This window comes from Lolium rigidum, chromosome 1 (assembly GCF_022539505.1).
Source record: "Lolium rigidum isolate FL_2022 chromosome 1, APGP_CSIRO_Lrig_0.1, whole genome shotgun sequence".
In the NCBI taxonomy this organism is placed as follows: domain Eukaryota; kingdom Viridiplantae; phylum Streptophyta; class Magnoliopsida; order Poales; family Poaceae; genus Lolium; species Lolium rigidum.
The window spans coordinates 227,089,703-227,101,084 of NC_061508.1; the positions used below are offsets into that span (position 1 = coordinate 227,089,703).

At 45.8% G+C, this 11,382-nt stretch overlaps 1 pseudogene; it reads left to right on the forward strand.

Annotated features, from left to right (window-relative positions):
- LOC124655537 overlaps positions 1-6,562 on the forward strand; it is an 8,193-nt pseudogene extending 1,631 nt beyond the window's left edge.
- Positions 6,563-11,382: the final 4,820 nt, after the last annotated feature.

Here is an 11,382-nt window from a genome sequence, read left to right on the forward strand (position 1 = left end):
GGGGGGGTCCCCCCCACCCCCCCCCCACCTTCCCTAGGTAATTACTTTTATTCCATGCTACCTCCCGAATCTGTTTTGTACATTAAAATGAGAAGTTCACAGCTTTACTAACACGTAAAATACATACATGCTCAAAAGTAGAATTACATGAAAAACAGAGGCCCCAACTTATCCGTATCATGAAAATCAAACAGAAACCGAGAAAAGTTCATGCATATCGGTAGTTCACATCATAAAATTAAAGAAGTTCATTAGTTATAACAAACAAAAAACATTCACTAGAGCGTATGAAAAAACAAAAAAGATGCCAAAAAAAAATCTGGATTATGTTGCTACATCAAGTGTAAGAATGAAGGCTACCGCGTCATCACTGCATCAAGTGAGAAAAAAATAACTACAGGAGCATGCGCAAAAAATGAACTAAGCAGTAACATAGATCTGTGAAGAAATCGTGTATTAGGATCAAGCAGAACCTATCAATCAACAAAACCATGGAGGAGACATACCCAAAAACCACCCGGAGGAGTAAGGGCGGAGCCATGAACGTAGAAGATTTAACGAAGAAGGACGGCGGACTCGTGTGACAGCCATCGGAAAACAAATCTGCAGTCGAGGATAAAAAGAAGATAAGAGCAGCGTAGAGCTAGCATGGAATAACCGTGCCGCAGAATATTGACGATATGCGGTGCAGCCGTGGAGAACAAATTCGTCGGTGAAACGTCGGAGGAGAGCACGGAGATGAGGAGCCGCCGTCGACGAAGTTCTCCGATAGGAATCGAGCGAGTGAGGAGATCGGCAGCGAGCAGGGAAGAGCTCGGGAGCGAGCAGGGAGGAAATCGCCATGGAAGAGATCGGGAGCGAGCAGGGAGGGGTGGGGAGCGAGCACGGAGGAGGTGGGTGCGAGCGGGAGGTGGGACACGTAACGGTTCGTTGTCTCGTAGGAAGTTCACACGCGCGCGGGAGCGGGACGCGAGCAGGACGTGGGACACGAAAATATGAAGACTCACGGGAAGTTCGCATGCGATAAGTTAGGAAGTTCAGAAAGGGTTCGAGAATAGTTATTCTCGAACCGGTTCGAGAATAGCAGACCTATATATATATATATATATATATATATATATATATATATATATATATATATCGACGCGGATTTTCTACCTAGGGTGATAGCTGTGCATAGGCTAAAAACCGTTGGATAGTGGGGCTCTATGTTTAGCCAGGTGCAGATCAAAGCAAAAGTGCTATTCATCTCATGTGACGCCGTTAGAGAATTGGGGTGTGTGAGTTTGAACTTTTTCCGACAATGAGGACGGCTGAATCGTAACGAAGCGACCAAAAGAAATCGGCGCCATGGTGCCGTACCAATGATGGTTTGTTGTTTTGGGATTGTAATGACAAATTTTTGTCCGACGGTACATATCTTTGCTTGTCGTTTTCCTTCTAAAATGACAACATACCACGGTATGGTTTGGTACCTGTTCGCATGTAGTGTCAGGAAGAGACTCAACATGATATCCAGCCAACTTGTCGTTCCGTATTATTTCGTCACTTTAAGTCTTTGATGGCCGTGTGGAGGCTGCCTTAGTTTCAACCGATTTTTTTTGCACTTCGATACTGTTTTGACAATCAATGTCCGGTTCAGAGTGACAACCTTGGTTCAGAGTGGCAGCCATGCCATAGAGTTTTGTCATTTTGAAAAACAAATGACCAACTAAAAACTGCACTCCCCTAGGTGGCGTACCGACGATTTAGTTGTCCTTTTGGAAATGAAACACCATTTTTCCAGTTGACGGTGCATATGAGTACATGTTCCATTATGAATCTTATCTTCTGTTTTTTTTACAAAAACGATAACATACATTCGGTATGGATTCACCAAGCACCCTAAAACAACTTCCTTTTAATTAAAAAATGCATGCGGTATTACCACATATTGTTCCGTACTAGCATACTATCACATGTGTAAAAAAATTCATGCTAGGGTGGAAAGTGCTGGTATTTTCCCTTTTTTAACCATTTTGGAAAACAAAATAAATGAATAGTCGATCTGGGAGACTTTTTTACGGGCTATTCACCGTGCCTCATCATACTTGTTGTTTTGGTAAAAAAGAAACAAGCTGTTTGCTCCACGGTCATCCGTGACGACATTTGGTTGTTGTTTGTTTCTTTTTTGACAAGTAACGTGGTGACGGTTAACCCTTCAGAGGTTCAGTTGTTGTTTTGATTCATGATCGACAAGAAACGATGGCACGGCCAACATAGATATTTTGACATGTCGTTTTAGGTCCAAAATGACAACTAACTTAGTGCTTTATATTAAGAAGATGTATTTCATTGATACAAGGTTATTAAGCATAGACCTAGTGCTAGAAGTTACCATACTAGGCGGCTTACCCCTGCAAAGGGCAATGTAGTCATGTAGAGAGGCTGCATCGAACCCCGAACCTGTTGGCACAAATGGGTGTACTTCACCACTGCGCCAGGCCATCGTTCATACAAGGTCATTAGTTGCTTGAAATTTTTGGATAACGTCCAAACCATCCTCATATCCATATAAGTCCCGTATATAAATAACAACTGCACATCAAAGGGTCCAATTCAGACTCAGCAATGTATCCATATAAGTCCCGTATATAAATAACAACTGCGGAGTCGAGGATGAAGCTGCTCCTTCTAGTCTGCCGGCGGCATGAAGAATTCATAGATGGCGCCGTCCGGGTCAAGCCGCAACTGCTGCTCCACGATGCGGGCGTAGGCTGTCTCGTGGCGCTTTTATTCGTTGGCGGCGATGGTTCCACGAAGCGCGTCAATACATTGTCTCCGCGCGCCCTGGCGAGGTGCGGGTGTTGCCGTGTGAGACGGCCGTGGCGCGCTCCCGGAAGCTGGTGTAGACGAAGCCGAGGTGTTCTATCTCAGATGAAAATGAAAATTGACGGCGAGCAGGCGTACTGATTTATTGTCTCCAAACGATGTTGGTGTATAGAACCGTTGCGGGCCGTGAACAAAAAATACCAAAACGACAATTTCTCACGGCTATGGTGGTTTCCTTCCGGTACACTAAATGGATTTAAAATTTGAATAGAGTATATGTACGTTGGATGCTTTTCACATGTTGTCCATGTAGTACAACCCGTGACCATGGTTTAGTTGTTGTTTTGGTATCAAAAAGAGGTAGGAAGTTGCAATGGTTGAGCATGCCAGCTATGCCGGTCAGACACTAAAACTACAAAAACAAACTAAATGTGCAACCATGTTACGGTATGGATGGAAGTGCTGGTTATTTAACGGGGTGCACGTCGTATATGAAAAATGGTCTAACACCGCGTGCTCCTCTTGTGCTCCCTATAGAAGATCTAATGGTTGGATGGATATGCATAGCTATGCCCCATGGTAGCCCACTATTTTCCATATATATATATATAGGATATATTCATGGTACACCCGGGTGTAGTTACTCCCATGTGTGTTTCACACAATCTAGGTAGTATCTATCATACCGAAGAGTATATACATGTAGTATGAAGTATATAAGAATATTTTGGTAGTATATATACTACTTTGTAGGTAGTATGTACAATCTTTTATGTACACTATTTCTTTACGTACAAATATGCATGTATTTTGTATATATGGTGCAAACTATGGGTGTATTTAAATTTTTTTCACCAAAATTGGTATGGAGTATCTTAGATACAATATACAAACATACTCAAATCGATAAAGCATCATATATACTTTTGTATGATCGTATACGAGAGATGGGTGTAGTTACACCCAGGAGTAGGAAGTATTTATCCTATATATATATATATATATATATGTATATGGGAAATAGTGGGCTACCATGGTGCATAGCTATGCACACCAATCCAACCATTAGATCATCTATAGGGAGCACAAAGAGAGCACACGGTGTTACTCCATCACACATGCATGGCATCCTCCTCCGTTATATTCAAATCACTGCCATCCAGTTGATTCAGGTTGGGAAATAGCTGGCATAGGCTGCCGTCGGCGTTTTCACTTCCCTTTTGATACCAAAACAACAACCCATTTGTAAAGAAAATTAAAATAGTACATCCAAATTTCGTACGCACCTGACCATAGAACGTTTCTACCACATTTTCGTACCAAAATGACAACCAAAATGAGACACAGATTCCGAACCAATTTTATAACGGAGTCACGGTACGCTCCACCGCAAAACAACAAGCTTGCCAAGGAATGATCTGTTTTTATTACTTAGCGATCAACTAGTAAAGTGAAAAAATCCTTGGTTGCCCATTAGGCAGAGGTTTTGAATGGTAAGAAGAAAAAAGGTATGATCTGTTTTATTACTCAGCGATCAAATAGCAAATGTGATAAAATCTATACCGCTTGCAAAAAAAATTAAATTGAAGGGTTTTTGGATTATTTGGTGCAGCTACAATGAATGTAGGTTAACCGTGAGGTAACTAATAAACGGAAACTAAGTAGTCCTTTGTTACTTACCTGACCATGGAAACAGAAACTAAGTAGAAAATCCATGGCATATGAGTTGGAAGAAAAACACGTACGCACATGACCATGGAAAGTTCTTACCACATTTTCTTACCAAAATGACAACCAAAATGAGACACACATTCCGAACCAATTTGACAACGGAGTCACGGTACGATCCGCTACAAAACAACAAGTTTGCCATGGTACGATCGGTTTTTATTACTCAGCGTTCAACCAGCAAAGTGAAAAAATCCATGGTTGCCCATTAGGCCGAGGTTTTGAACGGTAAGAAGAAAAAAGGAGTCGCCCTCACCGCCTTGATCCCTTCATTCGGGGACGAGGGCATCTCGCCGCCGCCAGCAAAGTGGAAGGGCTTTTGCCAGTTGCCCGCCGAGTGCAACAACAAGCTCGTCGGCTTGGTCTCTCTCATGGGCGGCAACGACACCACCGACAACGTGGGGCACGGGACGCACACGGCGGGCACGGCGACGGGACACTTCGTGGACGACGGTTCGGCGTTTGGGCTGGGCAGGGGCACGGCCGCCGGGACCACACCGGGCGCGCACCTGGCCATGTACAAGGTGTGCGACGGGGAAGGGTGCTTCGAGTCCGACATACTGGCGGGGATGGACGTGGCCGTGAAGGACTGCGTCGACGTGCTCTCCCTCTCCCTGGGCGGGCCGTCCATGCCACCGGACAAGGACCTGATCGCGATCGGCGCGTTCGGGGTGATGCCCAAGGGCATCCTCGTGGTGTGCTTCGGCGGCAACAGCGGGCCGACGCCCTCCACGTTGTCCAACGAAGCGCCTTGGATACTTACAGTGGCGGTCGGGTCGGTGGACCGGAGCTACCGGGCCACCGTGCGGCTCGGCGACGGCGAGGCGTTCGACGGTGAGTCGCTCACGCAGGACAAGCGCTTCAGCGCCAAGGAGTACCCCCTACTACCCTCGGGACAGCAACTACTGCGACGTCTTCGACGTCAATATCACCGCCAAGGTGGTGCTGTGCGACACCGAGACGCGCCGATGCCTCCTCTGAGCTCGATCGAGGCGATCCAGGCGGCCGGTGGCGCCGGGGTGGTGTTCGTCAACGAGGCTGGCTTCGGGTACACCATCGTCGTGGAGAAGTACTTCAACCTCCCCATGTCGCAGGTGACAGCCACCGACGGGGCCAAGATCATGGGCTACGCTAGGGCGGGGTTGCCGTCGGCGGCCGCGCCCCTCAACGCAACCATACTGTTCCACAGCACGATGGTTCACGTGAAGCCGGCGCCGATCGTGGCCGCGTTCTCGTCGCGCGGGCCGAACGTGGCCAGCCCCGGCGTGCTCAAGCCAGACATCATGGCGCCGGGGCTCAATATCCTCGCCGCGTGGCCGACGATGGTGCCTGTAGACGGCGACACGGAGTCGTACAACAACAACGTCGCCTCAGGCACGGCCATGGCCACGCCGCACGTCACGGGCATTGCCGCGCTCGTGAAGAAGGTGCACCCGGACTGGTCGCCGTCCGCGGTCAAGTCCGCCATCATGACCACGTCCAGCGTGGTCGACAACGCCGGCCACCCCATCATGGACGAGGAGCTCCGGAAGGCGAGGTCCTACTCCATCGGCGCCTGCCACGTGGACGGTGCCAAGGCCGTCGACCCCGGCCTCGTTACGACCTCGGCGAATACAGCGCCTACATCTGCGCGCTCCTCGGCGAGGCGGCCATGAAGACCATCACGGGGAACAGCAACCTGACGTGCGCCGCGGTGGGATCCATCCCGGAGGCGCAGCTCAACTACCCGGCGATAGTGGTGCCGCTCTCCGACAAGAAGTTCAAGGTGAAGCGGACGGTGACCAACGTCGGGCCGGCGAGATCCAGGTACACCACCCACGTTCACGTGCCCAAGTGGCTCAATGTTATGGTGGAGCCGGAGGAGCTCGAGTTCGAGGCGGCCATGGAAAAGAAGACCTTCACCGTCACCGTGAGCAGGGAGGGCGACGGCGGGCAGCTGGCCGAGGGCAGCCTACACTGGAAGTCCGAGGATCATTTGGTGCGGAGCCCCATCATCGCCGACGCAAGGGTTGTCGCCAGATGATTGTGCCATCGACATACCTTACAAAGTAATAACCCATATGATATTCTTCCAAACTGACTACGTACTGCTCGTTGAGTTCCAGGTTGTAAACTTGCAACCACACAAGAATTGTTGTAGGACACAAATCAAACTAATAACCATATATCCCTTTACTCTGTTTGTTAATGCTCAACTTCAGGACGTACTTGTGGGCAATTATTCGAACGCTCGCTCCAAAAATCATCCAAATTTAGGAACAAGTTTTGCATACGGCAAGTAGCAACAGCTCTGTCCACACCGAAAACGCTTGGGCTCAAAACAATACCGAAATATCTCGTCGAAGGCATTCCTGGCAAAGTGAATAACTTATACTATTGCAAATCTTGAAGCACAATCAGAAGATATTTATCTCAGATCCGCGCCAAACTGAGAGCACCACTTCTTTTCTCGAATTATTGAGTCACTCATTGTGCCTCCTTGGGTGCTTCATGAATATTTCAACACAAAAACTCCGGATCGGAAGGTTTCATTGGGAAGGATGATCTCACTGTTACAAAATCAGCAAGACATGTTAGACAGTAGAATGACATTTTTAGTGTATTTACTATTTAGGCTATTTCTGAACAGCGGAACCATACAAAACACACGAGAAGGATAACAGGGAATTCAGAATACATGCCTCGTGCAATCTTACAAGGTACACAAGTTAAAACTCCCAAATGCTTTTTGGAAGCTTCACATGGGAGATATCCAGAATTACGGAGATAATTACACAGCCAACCAAGGCAACGTAAAACTCTCTACTGCCCATACATTTGTTTTTGTTCCTGAAGAAACTATATGGGAGGAGGGTGCCAACGTTAGATGCTATTAACTTGATGCAAGGCAAGAGTTTCTTCACAAAGTGTAAGGTGTAGACTGAGCCATGTGATCTTTTTTCAGACCATGTCCATCACTGACATAAAAGTAAATAGAACCGCCACAATCAATCATGATGACTGCCACAATCAATCTGCATGATGACCGTAGCCGACGTTAACTTGTCGTTTTGGAACCAAAACAACAACACTCACTCATCATGGTAACCGTACCGATAGTATCTTGTCGATTTGGAAACAAAACAACAACCATCCTTTGGCTCAGTTTCCACCGTGACCGATAGTAACTTGTCATTTTGGAGCAAAAACAACAACATGATACAGCTCGGTTTGAGCCGTGACCGATACTAACCTGTCGTTTTGGAAACAAAAAAGACACAACGGATCGGAGTGATGACCGTAGCCGACGTCTACTTGTCGTTTTGGAACAAAAACAACAAAAGTAGCTCGACATGGTAACCATGCAGACAGTAAAATGTCGATTTGGTAAGAAAAATACAACTATCATTCGGATAGGTTTTGCACCGTGACCTATAGCACTCATAAAAAATGAACCAAAATGACAACCTAAAGACGGAGCTGAGTTTGCCAGTCTGCTATTCCTCCCAGGCACTTAGCTGTCTCATCATATAACATCCGTTACATGAGATGCCAGACTAACTTTTCATGTGCACCTCATTAGTTTTTAGCTCCCTCTATCCAACGGCTCCCGCCCTATGCACAGCTACCACCCATGGTAGAAAATCCGCGTCGATATAGATATCTACTGCATTTTTGTTCCAAAATGACAACCAAAAAAAGATACACATTCTGAACCAAATTTACCACGGAGCAACGGTACGGTCCGTGGCAAAACAACAAGCTTGCCATGGTATGGTCGATTTCTATTACTCAGCGTTCAACTAGAAAAGAGAAAATATCCGTTGTTTCCCATTCGGTCGAGGTTTTGAATTTTAAGAGGCAAATAAGTCGGCCTCCTATACACACACATGTTCAACGGCAGTGGCCTCCCCGGCCTGCTCTACGGCGGCTGCGCCGGGAAGAAGGAGGGCGTTCACATTGAGGGTCAAGCCCAGGAAGACGTACATGCTCCGGCTCATCAACGCCGCGCTCAACGACGAGCTCTTCTTCGCCGTCGCCAACCACACGCTCACCGTCGTCGATGTCGACGCGCTCTACGTCAAGCCCTTCGCCGTCGACAGCCTCCTCATCGCGCCGGGACATACCAGCAACGTGTTCCTCACCGCTAAATCATCATTTCCCGGTGCAAGGTACTACATGCTGGCCCGGCCCTACGCCACCACGCGCCCGGGCACCTTCGACAACTCCACCGTAGCCGGCGTCCTCGAGTACGAGGAGCACGACCTCGCCTCCCCCACCTCCGACAAGAATCGCCTGCCAACCTTCACGCCTATGCTCCCGCAGATCAACGACACGACCGCCGTGTCAAACTACACCGCGAGTTCAGCGTTCGGATGAAGCTCGTCGACGGTGGCTCCGCCGGCATCGTCACCTCCTTCTACGTGGGCCCATCCATTTCATCTGTGTAGAGGATATGCATCTTGTGCTTATTTTTTCTTATCTTTTTGGCTAAATCAATGTCGCTGGATGTGCTCAGCTGATGTCCGGAGAGAGCAGTACCCACGACGAGATTGACATCGAGTTCATGGGGAACTCGAGCGGGCAGCCTACGTGATGAACACCAGCGTCTGGGCCAGCAGCGACGGCAAGAAGGAGCGCGTTTATTTTTTCTGAACTGGATTTGCTTTATATCCTTTTCCAGATCGTGGTCTAGATCCACATGTTGCAGATTTTTCTTCTCATCTTATTTTTTCTTTGTAATATTTCAAAAGAATGTTCCTGCTGGGGTTCATGTTGTATTAGAGATCCAAAAGAATGTTCTTTGTCTGGATGACTGGATCCACCTGTTGCTGGCTATTTTTGTGATCTTAGATGGGCATGCATAAGCTTTGAGGTTGTACTTGATGTTCCATGGATGAATTTTTACCTTTTATTTTATAAACATGGGATCTGATATTAATGTTCAGTGCATGTGCATCGCAATCGTTTGAAAATATAGTACAACTCAAATAATTTCATGATCCGAAATTTTCTCAACTGAACCACACATGTGCATTAATCGTTTGAAAATGTAAAATAATCCGCGGGTCGGAGAAATTAAACAATGCGACAAGGCAGCTGCTAGGTGGATGATTTTTTCCATTTCTTTTCACACTTCTTACAAGACATGGGAAATCGTTTCCGTCTAGTCAAGCTTTTGGCGCCGACCATCTCGTGGGAATTTTATTATTTTTCTTTTACTAATACACTACCTGCACGGCATGAGCGGCCGCGCTGCCGTCTCATCATGCTTTTTGCCGCCAATGCTCCACAATTATGTCACGACATCCGTGATATTAATACATGCCAACATTGCTGTTTGTCACCTCTATGATCAATAAATAACGTCAACAACAGACAGATGAGTGCTGAGTGTAACGTCTACCTCCTAGGCCTATAGCCGTCCACATTTTGTGAATGTACCTAGGGAACAAAATCAGCCATACCATGGCTTGGTTGCACTTTTAGTTTTTTTTTGTTTGTATATTGGTCACGGCTATGCCGCACGGGTACATGGATGCACATTCCAGTTCATTTTGATACCAAAACGACCATTTAAAAATTGACAACTTTATCACGTCCAAAATCTAAAACCAAAACCACAACTAAACATAGGTCACTGTTTTTACTATTTTTTGAACTTCCTATTATGCAAAAATGACAACCATTTTACGGTCGAACTTTGATACCAAAACGACAACCAAACTTTGATACCAAAACAACAACCAAACTTTGATACCAAAACGACAACCAATCATCGGTCATGGTTGTTCTTTTTTCAAACTTTCTTCTACCAAAACGAGGACCATATTCATGGTCAAACTTTGATACCAAAACGACAACAAAGCATCGGTCACGGTTGTATTTTTTTCAAGTTTTCTTCTACCAAAACGAGAATCATATTCACGGTCAAACTTTGATACCAAAACGACAACCAAGCATAGGTCACGGTTATTTTTTTCAAACGATAACTCACACACCAAATTTCATAACGGTAGTTACATGAGATGACGAGCTCTTTTTTTGATCTCGCACTGGAGAGAGTTGGAGTCCCACTATCCAACAGTCTGCTAACCTATGCATGCATTATCACTTGTAGTAGAAAATCGCGTCGATATATATATATATATATATATATATATATATATATATATATATATATATATATATATATATATATATATATATATATATATACGACGCGGATTTTCTACCTAGGGTGATAGCTACGCATAGGCTTAGAATCGTTGGATGTGGTCCTATGATTTGTGCTGCCGTTAAATTCCGTTAGTGGTATCCGTTTGGGGCAAACCGTGGGCCGTTCAAAAACTACAAAAAAGAACCGTGCCGTAGAGAAACTGCAAAAGAGAAGTAGCCGCGTGACCGTTCAAAACCTCAAAAAGCTGAACCGTGCAATGGTAAAACTGTCAGATCGAAGTGGCCGTGCCGTGTAAAAAAGAAGTTATTTGGCAGTTCAAAACATAATCGTGCCGTGCGCAAACTGTTAAAAAAGAATGCCTTTTCCTGACTCCTTCGCGGCAGGCCACCGCACCATGCTCGTTCCGAATTGGAAGGAAATAAATAAAGGAGAACCTGCACATTTTCCTTTCACATTCAGTTTTAAAATTCGCAGTATTTGTTTCCAAATAAAGCAAACTAATTCCAGTGAGATGGAATCCTGCACATTTGGGCCAATTTTTTCGAAGCCAGATCAAATTCGAGTTTTTTTCTTAAAATTACAGGTCAAAGCAAATAAGTTTCATTCGAGATTTTGAGTGAGAAGATGGAATAAAATATATATCAGGAATTATGATCATTCTTTCAAATTAAAAAAAAGAAGAA